This window comes from Aythya marila, assembly GCF_965140915.1.
Source record: "Aythya marila genome assembly, chromosome: 18".
Lineage (NCBI taxonomy): Eukaryota > Metazoa > Chordata > Aves > Anseriformes > Anatidae > Aythya > Aythya marila.
Window position 1 is genome coordinate 624,382 of NC_139059.1, and position 27,145 is coordinate 651,526.

The 27,145-nt window shown below is 61.7% G+C and overlaps 1 protein-coding gene across 4 annotated transcripts in view; it reads right to left on the minus strand.

Moving 5' to 3' along the window:
* Positions 1–27,145, minus strand: part of RBFOX3 (RNA binding fox-1 homolog 3) — a 139,903-nt gene that overhangs the window by 76,649 nt on the left and 36,109 nt on the right. For all 4 annotated transcript variants that reach the window (XM_082774566.1, XM_082774565.1, XM_082774568.1 and 1 more), the window contains exon 2: positions 14,280–14,396. The gene's annotated coding sequence lies outside the window, so the exon portion shown is untranslated. The remainder of the gene's footprint in view (positions 1–14,279; positions 14,397–27,145) is intronic.

A 27,145-nucleotide genomic window follows, 5' to 3' on the forward strand; every position in this document is an offset into this window, starting at 1 on the left:
CTTCCAGCCCCGGGCTCCCCCCACACAGCTCCGCCAAAGCGCTCCGTCCCACTTGGCAAAGCACCTGACCTCCACTCCCCGCTCCCACGCGCTGCTCAAGTGCTCATTTATGCCCCAGAGCACCCTGTCACTGACTCCTTCCACCCACAACTTTGCCAATTAACTCCAGCGCTCGCCTCCTGCCTCCCTGCCTGCGCCCGCCAGGGAACAGCCGCCTGCAGCCCGAGCCAGCCGGGGCTCTCCAGGCACGCACACGGGGAGGTCGGAGCCTGTCCTCAGCAGCAAGACACCACGTTTTGGGTCAGACACAGCCGTGGGGTGTCCCCGCAGCCGTACCTGGTGCTCTGCCACAAGAGGTGCCCGGGGTGCTGGTGCACCAGCAGCCCCCCCTGGCTGAAGGGTGGCTGAGCAGCGCCGCAGCCGTGGTGCACGCCGCAGCCTGGGGATGGCCCAGCCTGCCCGAGAGCTTCCCCTTCCCGCACTGAGAGAGGCTTTTACAGAGATAAAGCGAGTGCAAATGGTGACTAAGCAGCCTGCAGGCTACCCCGCTAATTAGCTACCGCTCAGCTTTGCTGCTTGCACTGCGAAATCACACGCGGGGCTGAGATGAGCCTCACAAGGGCAGGTACTGCATCCCCCTGCACGCCCCTGCCCTGTGCAGCACCAAAGCAAGGGCAGGATGAGCAAACGCAGGCTCCATCCGGGGGCATTTGCTCAGCCCCACGTCCCTGCAGCATGCAGACCCCGGGCAGGCAGAGCGGTGCCCCACGGGCCGTGCAGGATGTGCACGGTGCCAGGTCAGTGCTCACCTCGCTGGGCTGACACCTTCCTCCACGAGGGGGTTGCCCCTGTCCTTCCCCCACAAATCCCCACTTCAAACCACCCCACTCACTGCCTCTCCCCACATTTCCCCGTCCCTGCTTCCTTCCAGCCTCTCCTCCTCCTTTCCACACCACAGAGCTGCTCTCACCGCGGGCCAGGAGCCCCAACACCGGGGTGCTCCTGCCGCCAGCTCCTGCCGCATCCACCTGCCCGCTGCTGCCTTTCTGCTGAGCCCACGCCAGCCCAGGGACCCCCGAGACCCTTGGCACCAGCACTAACAGCCCACAAATTGCTGCTGTGCTGGCAGGCACGGAGCAGCCAGGGCCGGGCGTGCTGCCTCGCACAGCCCCGTGCGCTGCTCCTGGCTGAGCAGAGCTGCTGCGAGGCTGCTCTCCTGCATCTCCTCACTGTGGCATTTACAGTTGTTTGCTTTTTTTTTTTTCCCTTCCCTTTGGGGAATGAAAAACTGAGAAGCTTCATCCGTCTAACAGCGAGGGCCAGAGATCATCTCCCCAGCAGGCCAAGCCAAACGTTTGGCACTCGCAACCAGCCGGCAGCCTCGTGCGCGGCGCCGCCGGCTGCAGCCCCACAAGGACAGGCAGGATCCGGCCCCGCCACCCCAGCTGGGCTCCCCCCGGCCTCCCTCTGCTGCAAGCTGCCAACGACTGCAGGTTGGCTCTGCAATAGTTGTCTCTTCTGCTGCACATCCACATCTGCCTGCGGAGCAAGCAGCCCAGCATCACGTCTCCTGGAAGGACGGGAGCCACATCTGCCCACCAAAACAGCCACGGAGGTGAGCGCAAATACGAGAACGAGAGCAGCCAAGTAATCAGAGCCAGGCAGAACAAAGACACAGATGTGGCGGAAGGGTAAAAGCCATAAATTAGCGTGCCCCCGTGCCCTGCTGCCAGATTCACCCTGCCACTGCTCAGCAAGGTCGGGCACAACCACGCTGCCTGTTAACTGAGTGTTTCTGCAGCTCCCCGAGGCTTTCCTGCTCCCTCCGTAGCAGCACTGAGTGCTCTGAGCACAGACCGAGCATTGGTTCCCTGAACCAAGACTCTGTGCATGGGGTTTTTGCAATTTCTGGGGCAAAAAAAAAGGCAGAGGCAGTGGGGCAGGCAGGGGAGGCACCCGGGGCAACTTCCTCGGGCATGGCGAAGCACCGGGAGCTGATGTGGGGATTCCCGAGGCTGCGAGTGCCAGACCTGTCCCAGTGCTGCCTGCTCCTGCGAGGAGCTGCTGCTTTGATATGAGTCATTGCTGGAAGACAAATTCTATTTAAAGGACGTTATTCGTAGAAAATTGAGTTTTAATAACAGGGCATCAAACGAGGAGAAAATACCAAACTTCCAAGCGGAGCTAAGTTTCCTTATGTTAATTTATACAGCACATTCGCTGCTCGGAGGAATGAAAGTCACTCGGAGAGCTCCTCTCCCTGACAAAAAGGCGCAGGAAGCCCCCGGCTCCTCTCTGCTCCTGGCACCCGTGGGAGCATCCCCGGCCCCAGCAGCTGCTCCAGTGGCCACTGCGGCCACGGGCACGGCCAGGCGAGGAGCCAGCTCTGGGCGCGCGCCCCCCGCGCCGGCACCGTGCTCCCCGGAGCCTTCAGGCTGAGTTTAGCCTGCTGGTGGGAGGGCGGTTGGAGACAGCGCTGAGCTTGCTTTAAAAATAGATCAAACCCTCTGCTACGGAGCCATTTTATTAGAGCAGCACAAGCTGTTTGGCTGGTGACACCTCTGCGAACACTCGGGGAAGTTTTCCTTTATGAATTTGAGAAGCAACCGAGGGGAAGAACGACGAGGCAGCAAAACAGCCCTGATTTCCAAAGGAGAAGACGAGGGGAGAGGAACACCTACCAGCACACCCAGTTTAAAGGGCAGAGAAGCGGCCCCAGGCTTCCCTGTGCTGCAGCAGAGCAGTGGCCAAGCCTCCCCTGCTCGGTCTGGCTGCATCCAGGCTTTTTGGGGACTTCCTAACCCCCTGGTGTGGTGTGGCAGCCGCTGCTCAAGGACACTGCCGCGTCCCAAACCTGACACGAGCACGTGCAACTGGAGCACGTCAAATCCCCCGGCTCTGACCTCGCACCGAAGCCCCGCAGCCTGCACCCTTGCTGGATGTGACCGCGGGAGCCCCGGGCTCCTCGGGGCCTCGCCTGCTCCTGCTCACCGTGCACCGGCCCTGCCAGGCAGATGCAGCAGGAAAAGCGCCTCGAGATCACGGCTGACAGAGCTTGCCAGCCTGGCCCCGAGACAATTCATCACCTGATTTATTTCCCTGCCCTCAGCCTCTTCTCCTCCCCTCCCAGCACGCAGCTCTGCCTCCGAGGGGGGGAAATTACTGGGCCAGGTTCCAGCTCTGCCAGAATTTAAAAAGTAATCAGTAACGGGGGTCACCTTTCCCTGGGTGAGGCTCCCGCTGCCATGAATACTGGATGCGGATGCGGAGGAAAGCGTGCTGGCTGCAGCCTGGCGCAGTGCTCGGGAGGGTGATCGGAGGCTCCTGGTGCCCCACGGGGCACGGCCAGGAGAGCGGCCAGCCCGTGGGGACAATGCCCAGCCCATGGGGACAATGCCCAGCCCATGGGGACAGCCGTGGGCTGCATGGGCAGGGAGCTCCAGGAGCAGATCCTGGGCGCTGGGGCGAGGTGGGTGCTGGAAGATGGGCGGTGGGGAGGCTCTGGCAGGGGGGCACACCCCAGCTGCCCAGGGCTGTGTCTGTTGTGCTGTCCTGTAAAGCACCAGGTGCCACCGTGCCTCAGGGCAGACCGATCCTGCCACCAGACCAGGGCCCGGAGCCTCCCCAAAGGCAACCGAGGGGTCCCCAGGGTCTGGTGAGGCTGAAGGCTTCAGCTCCTCCTGCAGAGGCTGTCCCCAGCTGGGCGTTTTGGGCAGAAAGCCCACGATGTTGACCTGGAGGATGCTCAGCCTGACCGAGCCGGAGCAGCCCAGCGAGTGCCAGACCCCGAGGGACACGAGCAGAGCACTGGGGGTGGGTGCCGTGCCCCCCACCCCAGCCTGGCCCCTCGCATGGTGTGGGAGCCCCCTGCCCGGCCACCTCGGGGGCTCCGGGACCCCCATGGGGGCAGCTCCAGCTGCTGGCAGAGCCCGTGCCGGGGGGCTGCGGGCACAGCGGAGGGGCCGGGGCTGGGGCTGGGCCATGCAGGATGTATTTCAACACAGCTCCGCGGCACACAGCACCCAGCAGAGGCTCCCAGTATTCCCCTTTTGTGCATGCTACAATTGACTCATGTTTTTAAAAGGAAAATTGTGGGGGGGGAGGGAAAAAAAAAAATACAGAAATGCCTCCGAATCAAACCTCAGAGAAAGCGTGGGAGCTCTCCGGAGAGGAGGAAAGCACTTTCTATATAATTCACCTTTTGTCATTTAATCACCACCCCTCTTGCTGCCAGCAGCCGCTGCACGGCTCGGTAATGGCCTGAGCTGGGAAATCCACCTCGCAGCGCCTGGGGAGCGCGGCGGTGCCTGGGAAGGTCTCCCTCCCCAAACTCCGAGCTGCAGCCGAAAACTTCCATCCCCTGGCCCAGTTTGCCAAGGAGACAAGATTATTTCCTCTCCTCTGAAGCAGCTTACAAAGCAGCTGGCAAAACGCCAGAGTCTTTTTAGAGAAATGTTAATGATGCCCAGGGAAGAGCTAATCATGTGTCATGGAAACAACTTTGTGCCAGTCAAAGTGCGACAAGACCAAGCCCGGTGACACGGTGGCCGCAGAGCGGGGCCGGGACCGGGCTCCTCTCCGTGGTGCAGCCGCAGGTCAGCCGCCGATGTCCTGCCATAGCCCCCGTGACCCCACAGACACTTGGTGACACTGGCACGGCCCCCCCGAGCCCACCGGTGTGAGAGCGACCGGCGCTGCTGTGCACCCACACGGGAACCTCGGCATCACCAGCGCCGGGGGTACCGGGGGTGCAGCCGAGCGCTGCCCTCCATGGGCAAAATGCAAGGGAAAAAAAATCAGCTTTCCATTTTCCTTGGGGCAAAGGGCGACACGTTTCATCACAGCTGGCAGCAGCGGAGCTACAGGGAGGTGAAAGGACCCAACCTCTCCGTGCAGCCGCAGCAGCGTGGGGTCCCTCCCGGCGCCCTGTGGCTCACGAAGTGGTGCTGGGTGGGCAGGGTGCTGCCCCAGGGCTTGGACCAGGCACATGTCCCCATGGCCTTCCAAGCTGACCGGTCCTTTAGGAAGCCACAGGCTCCTTTGCTTGGTCTCACTGCTGGCATCTTGCATTCAGCACCTGCACGAGTTGTTAGCGGGATGCCTCTGAGCCCGGACGAGTGACCAGGGCCGTGGAGGGGCCAGCTCCTCCAACCTGCTCTGTTCTGCCTGCCCCTGCAACTCCATCGGCGCTTGGAGAGGAACCAGCAATGACACGGTAACATTTCGCAGAGCGCATCTCTGAGACCTCCAGCATTTTGCATCCATTTGTCTTTTAGTCTCTCCCCTGATGGGTAGCATGACTTCCAGCAGGAATCCTTTCAGACCCTTACAGTAGTTTGCAACTCACAATAAAGGGCATCGTCTACACGTTGCTGGCAGCCTGACATTTCCAGGGATGATGTGGGGCTTCCACACAATCCTCCTGCCACACCAAGGGCCTGGCACGAGCCCAGTACGGGAGAAATGGAAGCAGAAAACAACCTTGGCTCAAACGGCCATGTGTTGCTTCAAATAACACAATAGTAAACCAAAATATATCTGTAAGCTAGGGCTAGCTCCAGGAGTAAAGACAAGAGGACCTTAGAGGCCACCGTCTCCAGCTGTAAGGACAGCAGAGTTTTATTTAATGCAAGAGGAGTAAATAAAGTCCTCAGCAAGAGGAAGAAAGCTCGTGGAGAACAGACCCAGAACTAAGCGGATAAATAACCGAGCCAACAGGATCTGAGCCACAGGGGGAGAGCCTGCGAGGAACGGGGGGGGAGGAAATATCAGCAGAGAAAACCTTGTGTGTCAGAAGGCACAGGGACAGAGAAAGAATTACCAAGGAGGCTGAACGAGACGCTGCAGCGAAATAGTGAAAGGTTCATTAGGTATGTAAATAAAAAGATAATACAGGAAAAAGTGAGGCTGCTACACAGCATGGATGAGTAGAGATAAAACCAGCCTAGGTGTTGCCTGAAAACTGATTGAACAATTAGCTTCAGCTTTCAGAAGGGATGGTGATTAACACGCTTTCATCTGCAGGCTGCTTTACAGCAGGAAGGAACAGAAATTAAAACCACAGCCTCCAAAGCAGGAGCAAAACTCAAAAGTGGCCAAGGAGTTTAAATGAGAGGAAGGAGGACATCTCCAGCCCAGCAGCAGGGAGACCTGGCCCAGTTCAGCCCCGCCACGGCTTCCCAGCAGGCAGACGGGTGGCGATGGGCGATGGAACTGGGGGCAGCGGTGGGGCGGCAAGGGGAAGGGGGCAGGGGAAGGGAAGGAGCACACAGACCTCGGAGACCTCAACAACACGCAGAGCAGAAGCTGGAAGAACAATAATAAACGAAAAGCAGATTGAACGTCGCCTTACCAAAGGCAGGAGATGCCAGGGCAAGCTGGTGCCTTCCTTCAGACAAGGGACCGCGAGCGGCCGGGCCGGGGGGGCCCGCGGGGACAGCGGCGGCACCGAGCGCCCGGCTGGGGGTGGCCGGAGGCGAGTCCAGAGCAGGAGGAGGGGGCTCAGCCCGGGGCACCGGCACACCGCGAGGACCGCAGCGACTGAAGAGCACAAAGTTCAAAACGCTGTACATACGGACTACGCGAGAATTTCTGCTCTAACCTGGAAAAACACACAGAGAAACATCTAGGTATATTACTCAGTTACAAGCTGACTATGAGTCACCATCCCTGCATCTGTGAAAAAAAAAAGCAAGTGTGTTTCTGGGTTGCTTGGGAAAGATATTTCCAGGAGAAGGCAGGCAGCGCTCACACCACTGCGCGATGCCCTGCTGGGGCCCGAGCCACGCCATGGGGAGACCACAAAGATGGGGACAGATCGACGGGGAGTGGGGACGGGGAGCGGGGACAGGGACAGGAGCAGCCCCCGGGGAGCAGCCAGGCGGCACCATGCTGCTGTGCTGTGTTGGGCACCGGGTGGGCACGGGGTTGCAGGAGCTCGACCACCACGCCGGCACAAGTCCCGAGGGGTGCACGGGGCGGCAGGAACGCACAGGTGGGGAAGCAGAAGGTTTCTGCACAGGGCGAGGGGGCACTGGGACAGGCACCGACCCTACTGGGAGCACCGGGACCGTCCCCATCTTGGTGGGATCGTGGCCGGGGCACCAGGGGCCAGGCTGACGCTCCGCTCCTCTTCCCTGAAGATGGCTTTTAAGTGATCTAAAATGGTGCTCAGGCATTTCAGTGCTTCTGCTGCTGGAGATGACATGCGATGGCCCCCAGGGGAGCAGCTTGGCGCTTTCCCTCCCACAGCCGTGCCCTGCCATGCCCGTGCTACAGCTGCAGGGCTGCTGCTTTCCCCCAGGCGAGGTCTGCTGGGCCTCCTGTCACCGTCCCTGTCTCTTGAGACCGCTGGATGTTTTGGAGAGAGGCTGAACAAACCCCAGGGCTGAGCACAAGCTAGCAGCAGGAGCAGCGCCGAGGTGCAAGCCAGGCACCCCTCACCTGCTGGGGGCACGGGACCCCTCCACTTGTCCCCGCTCTGCACAGGGTCCAGAGCCTGAGGAGCCCTCCCAGAGAGCAGCAGCACCAGGGCAGCTCCTCCCGGCCTCCAGCAACGCCGCAGCAGAGCCCCTCGAAATCCCTGGGCCACTCTCCCCTGCTCCATGTCCTGTCCAGATTGCTTCCCTAACTCAGTGCAGAAATCCAGGCTGCTAATCAGATGGAAAGTCTCCATCCCATAATAAACAGAATGAACTATTTATAAACCTGAAAACGTCTTTATTATTATTATTATTTTCCCCCAGAAAAAAAAAAAAAAATAAGAATCTCGTACAATACTGTTAAATACACCCCACCAAGGACTCGCAGGTCTGCAGCGCTGGTACCGCTTCCCCAGGCAGTGCCCAGTGGAACAGATGGCAGTGTGGGCGTTAGGTACCAGCCTCCTGGCAATCTGAACATCTGTTACCGTTAGAAAATGCTAATTGCCATCAATCAGGACAGCACCTACCCACATTTACATGCAAGCACAAAAAAATTACGTCTAAATTTCTCTGAGTACAACACTTGCTGCATGTTAAGTAACCGGAGCTGCTCAGATGCTGCACCCGGGCTGGCACCGGCGGCTGCGGGCGATGGCCACTGCCGAGCGCCTGTCCCCACCTCAGCAGCACCCAAGGGCGAGGGCAGGGGTCCCTCTGGGGGCACCAGCACCTCTCCCACCACCGGGGCTCGTTGGCCCTGTGCGGGAGTGCGAGACCTTCGGGCAGGGGGCAGCACACGACAGGCTCCGTGCTCAGCCCGGCACCCTGGTGCCCAAGGCGAGCAGAGCCCCGGGCAGCTTCAGGCCCCGCAGCCCAGGCTCCGCTCCGCAGCTCTGTGAGATTGCTGCACGCCTCCTGCCAGTCCTCTCCAGCTCCCCTCTGCATTTTCCCATTGCTCCAGGTCTGAAGCTGCCTACTCAGAGCTGCCAGCCCCACACAGCCCCCGGGGGCAGGGGCAGCTGCCCCCCAGCTCGCACCTCTCCGCACGTAACCCCGCGGTGAACCATCCAGGTCCACCTGAGACTTGCTTCAGCCCCGCTGCTCCTCGTGGTCCGTGCTACAGGAACATGAGCTGCTCTGCATCCCCAGAGAGCTCAGGAACAGACAAGAATAAAAATAGCTCCGATGCAGTTTATCAGATTTCGTTCCAGGCGTGGAGATGCCCACACTGTCACAACGCCGCAGGCAGGCTCCTCCCGGCAGCCCTGGCAAGCGCTGCCCAGCTCCCGCGCGTGGCCGCCTGCAGGCTCCCAAAAAGCCCCCGGGGCTGGACCGGGGGCATCGGAGCTCGGAGCCACCCGCAGGCACCAGGAGCTGATGGAATGAGGCAACCCCAGGGCCCGAGAAGCAGAGGCACAAATCTGGATCACAAACTTGGGAACGAAGTTGGAGCAGAAGCAGGAGAACAAGCGAGTGGAGCGGGGCGATCCCCGCGCCGCAGCCCCCTGGGGACGCACCGAATTTTCTCCTAGAATTAGAGCTCCTGATCTTAACTGCAGGACACGTTGTACTGCACAAAGCACCGGCCATGGCTAAGTCATGGGCTTCCCTGAACCAAACCCCGCTGCTGCAGAGGCCCCTCTTTGGGCTTTTGGAGCAAGCACGGGCTTTTCCCTAAGAAGAGAGATGAGAAGGAGGGGGGAGATCCCACTGCTGAGTCGAAGGAAACGGGGACAGGGGCTGTGGGAGCTGTCAGGACACATCATGCCAGCCCCACCAGACGCAGCACCGAGCTCCTCGCACGGCCGAGGGAGCAGGCTCGCGGGGCACGTTTGCTTTGCTTACAGCCACGACGCCATGCTGGGCCTTGGCTCCATCCCTGGCTCACCCCACATCCCTCCCCAGCGCTGGCTTCCTGACAAGCTCCCACTGGCGCGAGCAGGTTGCAACACCGCTGCTCGCTTCCCGTGGCTCCGACCATTACTCAGCATCCGAGGGAACCACTCTGAGCTCCAAGGTCACTCAAAAACACCATCTGTCCAAGCACCGCTCGCCTCACCCCAGAGACAGCGGGAGAGGAATTATTCCAACAACCAAAGGCCACCTCCCTCCCCTTCTCTCCAGCTCCGTGCCTTCCCCTCATGGTGCTCGCCCAGCCCCAGCTGCAGCAAGGTGGGGGGCACAGCATCCCCTGCCCGGTACCCCTGCCCCCTCGAGGCTGCAGCCAGGACCCTGGGCAGGCAGCACCTGCTTGGGGCAGCCTCCCTGGGCTTGCAGCCACCAGCACGGAGGGAAGCAGAGAGGCAGCACCCAGAGCCTCCAGGATTGCAGACGGGAAAACCTCCCTGAGTGCCCGGCCGTGGGGCAGGGGGCCTGGCACGCAGGAGCAGCGGGAGGCCACTGCTATAAATATGAACGCTGCAGGCAGGCAAACACCGGCGAGGTTGCCAAGATAAAATATATTTACCCAAGCCAACAATCTGGCTGCGGATCGCTGGCCAGGCAGCAGGCGAGCCCAACAAGTGGCACAGGGACCGGTGCCCACCAGCACTGCGCAGCCCCTGCCCCAGCGCCGCGCGGGCACAGCAGCAGCCGGGCTTGCGGGCAGCCACCGAGGCTCTGCCCTGGCCCCCCTCCAAGCAGTCCCAGCACCAGTGGGGAGCACTGGAGGGGTGCGACCTGCCTTGTGCAGCGGGCACCAAGCACGTGGGCACGACAGCCCCCGGGATGTGGCTGCTCCAGCCCCCCTCCCTCCAGCACCGCGCCAGGGACTATTTCTGGGGAGCTGAAGTCACTTGCACTCAGGCTCTGAAGTCACATTCGTCTCTGCTTGTGCTACTTCTCCTGTACTTCCAAGTGTCACAACAAGGGAGCTATCTTTATCGAGGCAGTTGTCCCCCACACGCCGTGTCCCAGATGCACTTTGGTGGCTGCTCGCAGCCGCGTGCGTTTCCAGCCCTGCTTTCCCCGCCAGCGCCGGCACCGCGCGGCACGGGGCTGCCAGCACCGGCTGGGCGCCGCGCGGAGGGACTGACTCACACCGAGCCCAGCCAATAAATAAATATTTGACTTGAGTTCATTTGCAAACTCAATAACGGGGAGCCTTTCCAGCGCGCTCAGCAGGTGCTCAGAGGCACATCCCAACCCGCACGGCTCTCTCAGCGTGCCACCGCCGCACCCCGCGGCCCCGGTGCCGATACCCCAGCGGTACGGGCAGCAGGAGCAGTAAGGTCAGCCCGGAGCCCCCCGCGTCCCCACCCCAGCTATCAGAAGCCGGGTGCAGCCTGGCCAGGGGGTGCTGGTGGCCGGGGTGGGCATCGCCTCCCGCTCCGTGGCAGCCCCCGGAGCCCAGGGCAGCGCCGGGCGCAGCTCGCCGTCCCGCAGCGAGCCCTGCTGCGCCGAGATTGTTTCCATATGGGAGCAGCCAGCGGAGCTGCCAGCTCCCGGCTCCAGCGCTTGCTGCTACATCTGGAAACTCTTCTCACCCTTAATTGTTCTTAATGCTTTAACACGCGGAGTGACTAATAAGACACTAATTGGGCGGCGTTAGCAGCGAGAGACGGTGTGGGGAGCGTGGCTGGCAGTGCCCTCTGTGCTGCTGGTTGTCTCCCAGACACTTAGCTGCCATTGTGCTGCAGATATCAGAAATCACAGCAAAAACGAGTGCTTTTTTTCCTTCTTGGCCTTTCCTGAAGCAGCGAGCAAAGCTGTCTCCCACAGGCACGCAGAGCCGAGATGCACAGACAGCAGCTCGCCGTCCCACAGCCTCCCGTGGGCAAAGAGAAGCCACACGGCCGTGCCCCTGGGGGGGACGTCCCCCCAGCACTCCTCATCCCCACAGCTCCTCAGGGGTGCCGGCTCCCCTGGCACCGAGCCCTGGGCTTCCAGAGGCCTCAACCCAGCAGCCTGTTGCTGCTGGGGAGCTGGGGGCGAGCACGTTTGTTGCAGCAGGGTGCCTCGGGGCCGGGGGGGCTTTTGCTGCGGGGCCGCAAGGCTGGGAGGGCTGTGACCACGTGAGCCTGTGCAGCCCCGATGCTGGAGCCGTCAGAGGCTGGGCCCTGAGGATGTCGGGCTCTGTGCCAGCGCTGCCGGACCCATCTCAACCCCAGCAGCACTCACCCGAGCACTGGGATCCCCTGGACCCCGGGGAGCTGCGGGTGCCAGCCCCACAGCTCCGGCCCCGGGCGCACGCTGTGCTCGCCAGAGCTGCTCTGCAGCGGGAAATAGCACAAATCTTGTTACACACTGGCTAAGCCTCCCTGGGCATGTTTTCTATAAATCTCCTGGAATTTATTATATGATAACTAGCCTGGAAAAGCCAAATTAAATCCACAGCCAAGAAACTGACTTCCAAGTGTGACCTAATTTCCTCGCTCGGAGGGGAGGAGGAGAGGGGAGTCCCGGTGACAGGCGCTCCCGGGCTGACCTCCCCCTGCAGCCACGCACCCACGGCCTCCTCCTCCTCCTCCTCCTCGCCGGTGACTTTGGGGATGGAGCTGCGCAGCCTTTCATGTCTAAGCGGATCTAGCACTCCCACTCGCTGGAACAAAAGCGCCTCGAGGGCTCCCCTTTCAGATGTTTCTCCATTGCTCATCTTCAAGCCTTCCTTTAAGGAGCGCTTTCCTCCCGGGGAGGGCTCGCTTGGATTTCAGGATGACAGCGAGCGCCTCTGCAGGGCTCCTTGATCCGCCGTGCTGCCCCACGGTCAGCACGAGCCTCGTGCGAGGCAGCAGCACCCCTGTGTGATGCTCACGGCCGGCAACCCAAAGCCATCGTGTGGCAACAACAAGGAAGATGCTGGCAGCGAAGGGAGGCTCAAGGGAAGCGTAAATGCAGCAGGGAGGAAGGCTGGCTGGGAACAGGCTCAGTGCCCCAGCACAGGCGAGCCCATGTCTGTCCCAGGGTGCCCGGTCCCTGCGGCCAGGCTGGAGCCGTGTTCCCATGGCACTGACGAGTTTCCCCACCAGTGTGACCGCCCCACCTGCTGCACGTGCTCCCACTTGGGGTTTGGCTTCACTTCGCTAAGCCAGAGGCGAAGCTAAGCCGGGCTTTGCCTCTGTTGGATTGCTGGCTGGAAAAGGGAACCCATTTTTGCTGTGAAGACACATCCGTGGGTACCCTAGGACAAGCACCGAGCATCTTTACTGAGGCTGGGGAAGCCACACAGCTCCCCGGTGACAGCAGATGGCGGGGACATCGCTGGTGCCACAGCCCTGAGAGCAGCGATGCGTGAATCACCCCAGGTTGCTCGACACCAGGCAAACAATCCCTGGAATAAAACCAGCCATTGGGGTTTGGCTTGCGGCTGATTGCGAATCCCCTGCCGACAAGCAGCACAGAGCCCCCAGCCCCCTGCCCAGCACACCACAGCACCCTGCAGGACACCGGGTGCTCCAGGCACAGCTGACGCAGCGTGCCGGCACCCGCGCAGCACGGCGCAGTGGGGCAGCCCCCACGGCAGCTGGGGGCACCACACAGCCCCCTGCTTTTGGCAGGAGCAAGCCCGAGCCCCTGCGCCCCTAACCCGGCCACCTCCACCCCGCAGGGCACGGCGGTGGCCGGGTGCTCGCCCCGTGCAGGAGCGACGTGGGCAGCGCGGGGCCGGGCGCTCCGGCAGCCCTGGGCGCGGGCTGTTGTTCTGGAACGGCGTGCACTGCCAGAGCTGCATGTGGGAAGCTTGCATAATAGCGCCAGCCCACACTACGCCTGCTCCTACCCAGCATGATCAGACCCTCGCTTTCATGAGCAATAACATCCACCCAAAGTTTTCTAAAAGACAAAAAAAAAAAAAAAAAAAAAAAAAAAAAGCTTCAAGGTGATACGCGCAGAGCTCGGCTTCCTCTGCTGCCTTCAAGCTGATTAATGCGGCTGGGGAAATACAGCTGCACAGCCTCTTCAGAGAGGGAAGGCTCCTCTTTAATCCTTCTCTCAGGACAACCTCTGCCCCCAGCGGAGGGACGAAGATTCTCAAACCTCGCTCCTTGGCGGTGTCACAGCACGCACGTGGGATGGATGGAGGAGCACAGGAGCCGCTCTCAGGGAGCAGAGCCCGAGGCAGGGCCCGGCCGGAGGGGTGCTGGGGCTGCAGTGTCTCCCCCAGCACCCCTGTCCCCAGTGTCCTGTCCCCAGGCAATGCCCCATCCCCAAGCAATGTTCCGTCCCTGTCCCCACCATCGGGCCAAAAGCGTGGCCGTGGCAGCGCTGCCACAACCCCCCCGGGGCACCGTGCCCTCAGGGCTCAGAGCACTGGGAAGAAACGGGGACAGTGGTGTGGCTGGAGGAGGTCACGCTGCCTGCACCTTGCTTTTTAACTACTAGTTAAGACCCTGTGCAAGCTCCCAGCACGGGCTGATGTCAGCAGGAGGTGGCTTTTATTTTGTGTCCCTTGAACTGATGGGGCCAGGTTCAAACTAAACCAGTGGAAACCAGGCAGACGGCTGCGGTGGGCTGGCAGCATGATCCCTGCTGGGCACCGTGTCCTGAGCACAGCCAGGCTGCGATGGAGCCGAGCAGGGGAGCACCCGGGTCCTGAGCACTCCAGGAGCTCTGTGCCTGGAGGGAATCGCCAGGAGATTGCCCAGGGTGGGCAGCAGGGAGCTGGACATCCCTCCTGCCCTCCTCCTTACACCTCCTCCCTGCGATGCTCCCGTTCTCCAGGTTGTTTCACGGGAGCTTGGACCTCGGGCACGTGCGTGAAGGCAGGGGGCACACGATCTTTACCTGGCACTGATGCCAAGCACACGGTGGATTTATGTACGAGCTGAGACACCAGGCACGGCCTTTGGGAAGCAGGAGCGTGGCCTCAAGCAGCCCCCACGCTCCCCCAGCCCGGGCTGCTGGGTGGGACAGACGTACCTGGGCGGCCAGAGGAGGTGCCTCGTGTACGGGGCGCAGGCGAGAGCTCACGCTGGCGTTTGCCTCTCTGAGCTGTCGGGAAGAGCCGTCGGGGTCTCACAGCAGAGGCTTCTCAGCCTGAAAGACAGAGGGAGAGTCTCCAGTCCTGTCCCCACGCAAACATCACTACCAGTAATGGAGGGGGCCGCGGCACGGCTCGCTGCTGCTGAGCGGCAGAGTGCGCAGGGACTCGCGCCCAACCTGTCCTGCTCCCACAGCACAATTCGTTCATGGAGCTTTGGAGCTCGTCCTCCCTGCCCGCAGGCACAACGTGGCCAGCAGGACCAGCCCTGCCCATGCACCCGCTTGCCCCAACCCACACCAGGCAGAGCTGAGCAGAGCCCCAGAGGGGGCACCGGGTCCTGCCCTGGCTGCGGGGTGTGCGCGGTGCAGCCCCCGCTCAGGGCTCAGGGGTCCCCGCTGGGACCACCTCTCGGTCTCTGCACTGACACGGATGCTGTAAGCAGGATGCAGCACGCAGGATGGAGGCGAGGAGAGGCAGAGGCTTTTCCTGAAGGTGTAAAACACCCCCAGCCCACCCGGGCCCTCCTCGGGGGCAGCCCGTGCTCCTGCCTCGCTCCCAGCCGCTCCGGTTTGTTTTTCCCCGACCCAGGTTGAGCGGAAGATAATTTACCAGCTTGTCCCCTGTTGTAATGGGACTTTTTTTTCCTGCTCCAGGCGGGGAATGCCATCAATCTCGGCGCTGAGTGTTCGACGTCCACCCCGCGACCTCCGCCAGGCAGCCCCCCCGCCCCCGCCGTGAGTTATGGAGCCTGCGGCGCGCGGCGGGACGGGCTCGGCGCTCAGCTCCGCGCCGCGAGCAGAGATTTATCCCCTCGGCGGAATAGGGGGCAGAGGCCGGCAGATAAGTCACTGAAAAGCTGCAGGAGCGTCTCTCAAGGTCCTCCAAGGTTGGCTCATTAAAAAGCAAGGAGAGGAGGGAGAAGAAAAAGAGTGCCCACGGTGGCACGGCTCGCGAATAACCCCGCTGCCTTCTGATCAGCCAAACTCGGGGGAGTGGAGGGAGCACGGAGCTCCTGGGGCAGCATCTGCAGCCATCCCAGCTCTGCTCTGCCAGGACAGGGTGCTGGCCGGGGCTGTGAGAAGCTCCCTCAGCACCCCAGGCACCCATCTGAGCAAGATCCCAGGAGCGGGGCAGCGCGGTGCCGGATGGGGCCACCACTCCCCGGGGAGCAGCAGCACGGCCGCACCGTCCTGCAGAGCCTGCTGTAACCCGGGGAAGGGGCAGGAGAGCCAGCAAGAGGCTGCCACGCAGCCACACCAGGGAAGGAGACGGGCAGTGGGTCCCCAAACACCGCGCTCAGGGTGCCTCCAGCTCCCAGCACGGTCCCGGGGGGGCTCCATCGCTGCAGAAAGCCGTGAGCCACGCAGCCTGGAACGGGCACCGAGCACTGCGCCTGCGAGAGCGCAGAAACCCCCAGAGAGGAGAGGACCTGTGAATAGCACAGGAACTCCCCAGCCTTCCCAAATCTGCTGGAATTCCCCTTCCACCCAATTATTCCTGCTCATTAGGCCCTGCTCCTGATTAGCACGCGTAGCAGCGAGCGCAGCTCAACACAACTGCACGCTTCAAAGCCCCTCCCCAGCCCCTTCCATCACAGTCACCTCTGAAGTCAATCTGTCACAGCCCAATTTCCTAATCCACCCTGCACAGAAACCCATTTGCTGTTCTCCCTTAAATTAAGCTTCTCTTGCAGCTCCGCTCCTCTTTGATTATTTTTGTTACCAGAAACCGAAGCAGAGCGCAGGGTTAAGCGGGGATTCAGCCGTCCGGGTTCCTGAGAGGGCTTTTTTAATCACCCGCACGTCTCCTCTCCTCTCCCACCTGACACAGCTCCCGGGAACCACCAGGGAACTGCTCCCTGGTGGGCGAGGGGACGCACGGCAGGGGGTGGGTGCAGCAGGGACACCCGGCAGAGCCGAGCGCGCGCAGCCCCGCTCACCGGCTTCCCCCAGAGCCACCTTTGTGCCACCCAGCAGCAAGTAGCTGGCACTGGAGGCCGGGATGGGCACCGCCACCATGCCCAGCACCTGCACCCAGGTCCCCAAAAATGCAATGGAGAGCCCAGCAGCCCCGGGACACCAGCCCGGGCAGAGGCCCCATGAGCGTGGCACGTTTCGGCCGCCCGCTCAGGGCTGTCCGCGGGCTCTGGCCCCGCAGCAATCCTCTCCTGCAGGTCCCTGTTAACACAGCTGAACCTGCTGAATTTTGTGAATCCAAAGAGCCGAGACGGCTGAGATCATCGCCTCCAATCTGCTACACAATGCGGGGCAAAAGCTTCGCCCAGCAAACCCTGCAGGACCACAGCCTGAGCTCCGGCTTCGCTCTCCCAGCACCTTCCCCCCCTGCAGCCCCCAGTGATCCTTTTGGGTCCCTTACAGCTCCGGATACTCGATGAGTCTATGGCTACGTGCAATGAATTTAGGACACTATAAACAGAGGGGAAAAAACCTAAACCAAGACGAACCAACGCTACTTTTTCAGCACCTTGTTCCCAAAAGCAAACCCACGTGCGTGCGGGGATGGGGCTGGCACGTTCCCCGCCGATGCCGTGTGGGTGCGGGGAGCCCAGCGAGCAGGCGGCCCCATCCAGCAGCAAGCCCCGCGTCTGCAACGTCTCCCCCACAGTCGGGGAAGCCAGCGCAGCCCCCAGAGGGGCGTGCAGACACAGGAGACGGGAAGCGCGCTGCCGGTCCCTGGGGTGCTCCTCTCCCTGTGTGCCGCTGAGCTCCTGCTAGACAATAAACCACCGCGATTACATCTACAAACCAACCCCTGCAAGGCTGAGAGGTTTTATCAAAGCCTCCTAGGGAGGAGATGGAGCGAGAGCGGGCGCTGCCAGCAGTGTCTGCAATCCCAAGGCCAGCCCCGCCGCTGCTGCATCTGCTCCGTTTTGGGAGCTGGAGCCCCCGCTGCTGCCTCTCACGGCAGGGGCACTGCCAGGAGGCTGCTCTGCCCCTGTCCCTGTCCCTGTCCCTGCCCCTGTCCCTGTCCCTGTCCCTGTCCCTGTCCCAGCCCATCCGACCCATCTTAGTGAGACAAACACCCACCCCTGCAACCCAGCACCTCCAGCAGCGGGTTCAGAGAGGAGGGCGAGAGGAACAAGATTTGTGATCTGGGTTTCACTGCAGCAGCGGAGTGATGCAGAAATGTCCTTTCGGGCTGGGGGGGGAGAGCTGTGAGGAGGCTGTGAAGGCAAATCCCAGCAGTTATTTCTCCCTTTGTTCCAGCGGCTGGGGAGAGCGGGGACTCTTTCAGCAGAAAATGCACTGAAGCAGCACTCTGAGCCTGTGCAGCCCAAGATACAGCTGCCTGCGCCAACCGAGATCAGGAGCTATTTCCCACTTATCTGTGCCGAGCCTGCTATCTGTGCAGCAGAACACAGCGTTTGGTAATAGGATTTTGATGCTGAACAGAAGATGTTTTTCCCCGAGTCTCACTTACGTCACACCTGGAGGTATCCATGGCCGTAAAGGTGACACAGAGGAAGGCTAAAGAGTTTGAACTCTTACGCTGAGGGAGCAGCTTCTCCTTTCGCTGCAAAACAGCAGAATTAAAGCAATCTAATATTAGCTGCCCGCTCGGTGCCCCCAGCCACCTCCTGGGGAAAAGACGGAGAGGAGCTCATCCCTGCGCCCGTCCCCGTGGCAGTGCTGGCCCCGCAGCCCCACAGCCACAGGGCTGTCCCCGCACCCCACGGCATGAACAGGGCCAGGGGCACTCGCACAAAACCCCTTGAGGACAGCGGGGCCGGGGCTGCAGGGGGCGAGGAGTGGCCGAGCCCCGGCCAGGCCATCAGCATGCGGCACCGGGTGCGCAGGAGGCACAGCTGGCGAGGCTGAGATAACGAGTTCCAAAAGGTGCACGCTCGGTGCATGCTGCTCACGATGTGCAACGCGGCGCTCGAAAAGTCCTGAAAAGGCTGCGAGCAGGCAAAGGCTGAGTAAGCCGGAAGGAAAGTGCTCATTAAGGAGCGGAGCGGGGAGGCAACGCGAGGCGCTCGGGGAGCAGGATGCGCCCCGCTTGTGGCATTTGCATTTTCTAGCCCAACTCCAGAGAACAGGGAGTTATCACAGCCTAATTTAGTAAAGATCTCCGCCGTACTGAAGGTGCATTTCTATTAGATGAAAGAGCCGGGAAAGAAGTGCAAGACAGGCGAGGAGTGGAAGGAGAAACCATCTTGAACAAAAGGATGGAGAAAACAGCCTCGGAAAGTGCCTGGGGAGGGGGGCATGGAGGGATCTGCCCACCACCCCCGGCCAGCCGAAACTGCATGCTGCAGTGCACAACGCATCCCATGTTTCACAGCTTTACAGTCCTACTGCGATTTTCATTTGAATTTCACGATTAGGAACATCACCCCCTGCCTGGTCCTGTGCTCCCCAGCGCTCGGTGGGAGCGCAGCGGGCACTGGGGATGCTCCCCACCTCCGGCACAACAAACACAGGGCAAGGGCAGGGCTTTGGGGTTCCTGCTGCCCCACCGGGGCTGGGCACCCCAAGGGCTGCAGCACGGCTCTCACCAAGCCCAAAAAGTGCCCTGGAGGTGCCCCCTGCCCCTCTGACAGCCTGGTAATCTCAGGGGTCCCACACCACCACAGCGGGCGGCCCCGCGAGCAGCCTGCGGGCACCCAGGGGCGCAGCTCCCTGCAGCGGCCTCCCGGCAGGGAGGGAGGCACGGCGTTGTGCAGGAGGGGAACTGCCATGGCCACAGACCCCAGACCCCATCCTGCAGGGACCTGGTGTGGGCAGCGTGAGCCCAAGAACCGGGGCTGGGGGGGTTCGAGCATGGGCAGCACCTGCTGCGGGGGGACACGGGTGCCAAGAGGAGCGTTGCAGTCTGTTTTTCTGCACAAGTGCATTAAGTATTCTGCACAGCACTTTTGCTGTAAATCACTTCCTATTCAGGCTCACTGCTGAGGGTCTCTGAAGGTCGATTTTCCATGGTTATGACAACAAAAACTAAAATTGGGTCAAACCTGAAAGGTATTATCTTCCTCCAAGCTGCTAAATGCACAATAGTAATGAGGTTGGTTAAGCAATTCACCCACAGACTGCATTATTTGCTCTGAAGATGTATTAACCAGTTAAATGAGCATGATAAGGCAGCTCTGCTTATTTCTCTCACCAGCCGCACAGAAGATCTGAGGCGCTGGGTCTCCGCAGCCCGGCTAATAGCCGCGACCGCAGACATGCCGACAAAGGCGGCCGGCGCCGCACCGCTCCGGGCCAGGCTCTGCCCAGCCTGACCCGCAGTAATACAAAGGGAACTTTAAAGGCACCCAGCAGCTGAGAGCCATTTGAAAAAATAATTATGCTTCCTCCCTCCCCTTTCTTTTTCTTCTTCTTAAACGCTCTCCCCCACCCCAACCTCCTCGTAAAACCCTGCAAATCCCCCGGCCGCCCCAGGCGGCGGCTCGGCAGCTGCCGTTCGTGGCCGAGGCTGCTCCCCGGGGAGCGGCTGCACCGGGGCCACCGGGCACAGCCGAGGACCGCGACCGGGGTGTCAAAACCAACCTGCCCCTAGCAGGTCACTGCATGCAGCAGAGGAGTCCCACGGCTGGTACTGCAGCGCCTGGAAGCCGCTCGTGCCCACAGCACCCACTCGTGCCCACGGCAGCGTGCTCTGCTGGCGCGTGGGGCTGTCCTGGGGCACCCTGCCCGGAGCCTCCACCGCCCTGGGCAGCGGTGGCAGTTGTGGGATGCAAGGAACATTTGTTTTTATGGGATTTCTGCTGCTCTTCCACAAACAAACACCCATTAATGTAAATATAACTGGCGTAAACAAGCGTGACCCTAAAATCCATGTGCAGCTGTATGTAACGGGGGAGAAGGAGGGAGGGAGAAGAAACACTCCAATTAATCCCTAAAATGAACAAGATGGAAAAAAACCTCGAAGTGCAGCAGAAAGCATCTGGTCCTGCTGCAGAAAGGGACCGAGTGCTGAGGCCGTGCTCTGCCACACTGCGCCTCCAGCCCTGCCAGGACCCCATCCTGTCCCCACACAGCCCTGGCCCCAGCTGGGGTAGCAGCGCAGGGAACCAAAGTCTGATGGGTGCTGCGGGGCCCTACAAGCTGGCTCCATCCCCAAGGCGGGGAGTTTTGGGAAGCCGAGGTGCACCCGCAGCCCCTCTGCCCACGAGCTCAGCACGCCGAGCTGGCCCCAACACCGATGGCAGGCAGAGAGGGACCCGGGCAGCAGCTGGGGAGCGCACGGAGGAAGCCTCCGTTGTTGTCTCCTGGTGCTCCAGCTGGTGCTGTGCCAGCAGGAATGGCTGCGTGGAGAAGTGCCAGCACTTTCTAGCACGGAGGGATGAAGGTATCCTGAAGCGGGATCCTTGTCAGCAGAAGCTCGGGGACCAGCACCGCAACCTCCGCCAGCCCCGTGACCGAAACACGGCTGCAGAACGGTACCTGAGGAGTGACGGGGGACAGAGACCACGGGACAGATCCGGGGAGCTCCAGGACGGGAGGAGAAGGGCTGTTCCCGGGGCTGGCGCGGGTCGGGCAGCAGCACCAAGAGATCTGCAGGAGCGGGGAGCAGCGGTCCTCGCAGCGGCCTCTTGCAGCCAGGCTCCCTCAAACAGCCGATGTGCCAGGCAGCTCGTCAGGAGGTTTGAAGCCAGATCAGAAGAACGGTGGATAAACATGGAAAGCCAGCTTTGGTGCTCGTGCCCTTCTACGATCTGCAGCTGCAGAGCGCACCCGGGCTCCCCTCGGAGCGCAGCAGAGATGGAGCCCGGGCAGGAGCCCCGCGGAGAGCTGCCCTTCCCGGGCTGCGGCCCCACACCGGTCTCTCAAGGTGACACCTCGGCTATTCGGGGACGTGTTCATCAGCTCCTTCCCTCTCCTCCCGTCATTATTAGATCTTAAACTCTTGCCTTCACCATCTGCCACTCACCACTCACATTTTAAGGACGGAAATGACAGCTTCCCCGTGATCAGCCCTCTGGAAACCCCGTGGGGCTCGGTGCCAGGAAATGAGGGAAATTTGTAATTCTGACTTGAGGAGCACTCGTGACCCCCGGCCACCCCGTGGCCAGGCTCAGAGAGGCTCCAAGCGCCAGCTCCGCTCGGGCTCTGTCCTTGGCCTGTGGCAGCTGGGGATGTCTCAGTGAGCCGTCCTTGCTGCCAAACCCTGGAGAAGCAACGCACAACGCACCTCTGGGAGCAACACTGACCACCAGCGCTCCTCCTCTACCCCAGCTCCAGTGCCCCTGCCAGCTGCGCACCCCCTCGAGCTCTGCGTGCGCCCAGCTCAATGCACGCCAGCAGCACCCACAAAACACCGGCCGGTGCCCAAAACCCCGGCACATCACCAGGGCCGGTGCCCAGTCCATGGCTTTGGGGAAGGCAGCCGGCCCACAGCAGGGCTCTCTGCTCGGGGAGCAGGAGCTTCTCCTACCTCCGGGAGGCGTTCATGCTGCCCAGGCTCTGGGACGGGTGGCGTGATGAAGCGATGCCCCCGGGGTTCGCCCAAACGCTGCCGCGCTGAGCTCCGCACCTCGGCGGCCCCCTCAGCCACGCAGCTCCCAGCCCTGCGTCTCGGGCGGCTGCCGCAGTGCACGAGCCCCCCCCAGCCCTTCCCAGCACCGTCAGTGAAGGGAGGGAGCCAGAAATGCCAGAAGAAGCGCTCCTCATTCAGAGAAGTCAGATCCTCTGAAGACTGGCAACAGCCCAGCGCCTGGAGAGACAAGCCCCAGATTTATGACCAGCGTGGACGCAGAGACAGAAGAGCTTTAGTGAACCTGTTTAAAACCTCATGGGAAAAGTCGACAGTGAAAGATTGGAGCGACCGGGCAACTCCACCTCTCTGCACTGAAAACAAAAGTAAGGCAAGGAAGGAGCCCGCCAGCCCCACGCACCGACGGGGAGAGGGCAGCCAGGGGACGGGGCGCTGGGGACCAGCAGGACACCCACGGGGACATCGGGTCCCTGCTCGGGGACTGGGGACAAGCTCTGGCAGCTGGAGCCCCCCGTGCTGCATGCGGCACTCACCCAGCCTCCCTCCTCCTCCTCCTCCAGGGCTTCTTCCTCTCCTTCCCCCTCTTTGTCATTCCTCTCAGCTCACGCCTCTGCTCTGCTCTCCTTCAGCTGCTCGCAGCAATGAGCCCGGGCAGTGCCGCTCCCGGCCAGGCCTGACCGGGGTTTTAATGCCTGCCCCGTGTGCTGGCAGCAGGGCTCTCCCTGCCCTTCCCCTGCTGCCCAACATTCGCACCTAACGAGACCCCAGCACGCCGTGGGGATGATCCAGGAGCATCCCCCGTGCGCTGCGGGGCTCAGCCCAGGGACTCGCACGATCCCCTGCAAAGCCCCGGCACCGCAGCCCCCCGAGACACCAGGCACATTGCTGCCAGCACGGAGAGCTGGGAACAGCACCTGGGGCTGCCTCGGGGCGTCCCAGCAGGGTCTGTGCCGAGCAGGAGCTGGCCCAGGGGCCACCAGCACCCGCGGCTCCACGCTCTGGCATTTTGCAGCTCTCAGCGTGGATGTGAACGCCCTGCCCAGGGCTAAGGCTACTGGTGGCACCAGTGTGGGGTTCCCAGAGCAGGATGGAGAGCACGGATCCGTCCCCCACACAAGCCCAGGTATTGCAGCAGAGCTGCTGCTCAGACCTTTGCACGTGGGAAGAAGGGGCCAGGAGCAGCCCCACGAAGTCCAGCAAGGGAAAAACACCAAGTCCCGCACCCAGAGCAGTGCTCGTGGCTCGGCACAAACGGCCCCGGCTCCGAGCTGGGGGTGAGCCAGCAGCAGCCCCCACCGGCCACCCCCAGGGCTGCCACCGCCCCGCAGCGCTCAGCACCCTCGAGGCCACATCTGGATCCTGCGCCCAGCGTTAGGTCCCCAGGGGCAGGCAGCAGGGTGGGGAGCTCCAAGCGCATTACCCGATTTCCACACCAAATCTTGCCATCCACGTCAGCAAAGCAAATTGAAAGGCAAGCTGTGGTCCCGGAGCTGCAAGCCCAGCAGCCACCGTCCGGGAAACGCAGCTCCTGCCCCTGCTGGAGGCGTTAATGCCACGGCCACCCCCTGCACCCCGGGCACCCGGCGCCTGGTGCCGGCCCCTGCAGCCGTGCATTAATTAACATTCCGCATGTAAAGTTGGGATTGTAATTACTGCAACTGATTAACAGGCCGAAGGTAGCCCGTCTCCGAGGGAGCAGATTAACAGAGGCTCTCTCGAGCTCCTGCTCTCACCTCGGCACTGCCAATGCATTTTAAGCAGGGGCCCGATGCCCCCACAGGCAGTGATTAATGGGCGAGCTCGGCTCCGAGGACGTGCGGTGGCTCCGTCCCCGCTGCTCTTCCCACGCTCGCCCCGGGCAGGACGGGACGGGGCTGATGTGGGGTCAAGGGGGGACAGGGGGGGACAGGGGGAGCAGCACAGCAGGCTGGGGGGGCTGCGGGAGCTGCTGTGCCCAGGCTGAGCGGGATGCAATGCCCAGGAAGCCACAAGCTCCAGCAGTGCAGAAAGCTCGCTGCTTTCCCATGAAGCATTCCCCTTCCCAAGCTACGCAAATAAATAATAATAATTAATAAATAATAGGAACAACGATCATAATAAAGCAGCAGGAGTAGCCTCCCCGCACCCTGGCTACTGCTCGCCCCGGGACACAAATCCCTGCCTGCTCCCGGCCCCGCGGGTGTGCGCCCCTCGCCCCCCAGCCCGCTCCTCACCTCCCTCCTGCTTCCTCCTCCAGTTCTGCCCCGGGTGCTGAGTCCGGCCCGGGGACATGGCCAGGGGCCACCCCTGGCACCCAAAGCCAGCTCCTCAGCGGGCACCAGGCGCTTTCTGGATGTGTCCCCACCTCCAGACCTCTCCCTTCCCCGAAGCACCCCAGGCCCCTCGCTGCGTGCCCGCGGCGCTCCAGGGATCGACCTGGGGAGTGCAAAGGGGAGCGCCAGCAGGAGAGAGCCCGACGAGACTCCAATAATTACAAGCAGATAAGACTATCAGCTGTAATTAAACACTATCCACAGGCAGACCGCTCGGCTGCGGAGACTTTCTTCCCTTCTTTTCCCCCAGACTGCAAAATAAATTATCCTGCAAAGTTAGCAGAGGCTGAGCTATGGAAACAATTAAACAAAAATTAAATCTAATTCATTTATACTCTGAGCACAAAGTGGATAATGTGGGGGTTTTCTTCTCTCTCCTCTCTTTGCCTTGGTGTTACAGAGGACTATTATGGGAAATTAATCACGGGGAAAAGCAATGAACGTGATCTATCGCTCTTTAAAAGTGCACTGTAGTGATTATATAAAAATCTATTAGAGAGGCCAGGAAATTTAAGAGTGACACCATTTAAAAGGAAAAAGGAGACAGGGCTGGTGGCAAAGGGGATCAATTTCTGCACAGACGGATCCTTGAAAGAAGGAGCAGGAGGAGCTCGGGCCTGTGGGGGCGGCTGCGGGGACCCTGCGCAGGGGGGGACAGGGCAGCAGCCCCCAGGAAGGCACGCAACCAAACCGCTCCTCACACTCAGCAACGCTCATGAAAACGCAGCAAAACACCCCAAAGCAGAGCTCAGGCTGCAGCCGCAGGAGCACAGCACGGCGCCAGGGGCTGCAGCCGAGGGGGGCACCCCCAGAGGCGACCCCGCCAGCCCCAGAGGCTGGACAGAAGCGTTCCAGCCCCCTTCTGCGTGTGCTTGGATGCCCCCCGAGCACTGCGTGCCCACCCAGCTCGGGGGGGGTCCTGGCACTGCGCCCCTCACCCGGGGGTCCCCAGGAGTGATCCCCATCATCAGCTGGGGCTGCAAGAGGAGCCCCCCCCTGCATGGCAGTGCCATGGCAGGTCCCAGCCTGGGGCTGCTGCCCCCCAGCACCCTCTCTGCTGTTTAAAAGCTGTGATAAAACCTTCACCGAGGCAGATTCCTCCATAAATCTTCACCTACAACGGGTCCAGCCCCAGGCCAGCCTGACGCTTTAACAGCATCATCAATCCTGGGGGAGCCCGGGGGGGCTCGTGGTCTCCATCCCCAACACGCTGCCAGCCGGGGGGTCCTCAGCTGCCAGCCCCACCACGAGGGATGTGCCCAAGGGGGGACATCTGACATCCTGCTGCTCCTCATCCTCCCTGCGCCCCAGGGACCTCAGCACACGTGTCCTGGGGCCGGGGACGCTCACAGATGAGCCGAGAAGGGGGTCACAAAGGCAGGACCCCACAACGTGCTGCGGGGCCGGATCCCACTCGTCTCACAGCGAGAATCCTGCACCGGCAGGAGCAGCAGCACCAGCAGCACCCGCAGCGTGCCCAGGCCATTACCCCACAAACAACATTTACCAACACTTTGCTTCCGCATTAACATAGGCAAATGCCTTTATGTGAATTTAATGGAAGTTTCTCCTCCCTACCAGGCTAATGGAAACAAAACCCACAACACTCTCCTTTCAATGCATCTTTTCAATGATTTAAAAAAAAAAAAAAAAACGAAAAAAAAAAAACACCCTTTGATCTCAGCAGCCCATTTGTTTAGTCCATGCCGGGATTTAATTGAGAAGGGATGTCCTTGAATAAATGCAGAGATGTCCTCGCTCCCCAGGAAGTCTGCTTTAAGTTGTGAAATCCACTGTCTGAGGCTTTCTGTGCGTCCAGAGACACTCTGGGACCGTGTGGCCCGAGGCTGTGGGTGCACGTGGAGCATGCGGGCACCCCCGGGACACCAGGGCAGCGAGCGGGGCTGCGGAGCCAGGGAAGCACCGGGTGTCCCGGGGGACACTGCTCTGCCTGCAAACCCCGCCTGGGACAAACGCAGCAGCCCTGCAGCAGCAGCTCCCTCCCAGGCATCGCTTTGCCAGCACACCACATTTCGGGCACTGAGCTGTGCCACCGCGTGCCCCAGGGGCTGGCCGTGCCGTGCCGCTGCGTGCAGCGAGCTGGTGCCACGCAGGTGACACTCGGCACACAAACAGCCAGGTGGGGACAAGTTCTGGGGGCAGTTCCCCAGGCTCCCCTCCACGAGAGGGGCCCTTCAAGGCCTCTTCAGCCCCCGAGAGCCCCCTGCTCTTGGCCTCCAGCTGCAGCTCCCCTTGCCCTGTCGAAGGAGGGGCAGCAGCTCCACGGGTTTTGGGATGTGCCCAGGGCACTGGCGGGGAGCACGGCCCTGTGAAAGCGAGGAAATGCCAAGGAGGGAAGGCTGATGCTGCTCCAGCATCGAGGGAAGACGGGGGTCAGCTCCCATGGCCAGCTGTCCCAGGGGAACACCTCTGGAGGCTGGAGCAGCCCTGCACTTGTGGGCTCAGCAGGACAGAGGCTTGGTGATGGAAACGGGGCTGCAGGCTGGACGCTGCGCCCCGGAGCAGCCGTGCCACAACACAACAGAAGGAGAGGACAGCCTGTCCCCAGGAGCTGGTGCTCGCGCCCGTGCTGCCAGCACCGTCCCTCCCCAAACACCTTCCAGGCTGCCAGGCCTGGCAGGAGAGGAGGAGCTGCCGCAGAGCTCGTGATCCAGGCAGGGAGCTCGGATCCGCTGGCCGCAGCGGGCGCCTTCCTGCTCATTTCCTCCCTGCCTGCCAGCACCGAGCGCCCGCCAGCCCCGTGCATCACCCCGCTGCCCCCCGTGCCCCCAGCAAGGGACAAACCCAGCCCCCTGCCCTGGAAAGGGGAAGCCCCTGGGAGCATCCTGTGAGCGCAGGGGTGGAAGCGGAGCTGCAAAGGGGGAACCAAGCAGGAGGGGGGGCTGCCTGCAGCAGTGCTGCGCCTCCAGGTTTGGGGTTTTCATCTCCCACCCGCCTCTCCAGCCCCCATGTCATTGCAGTGGCGAGAAGCTGCAAAGGCAAAGCTGCAGCCCAGGCTGGGAGGGATC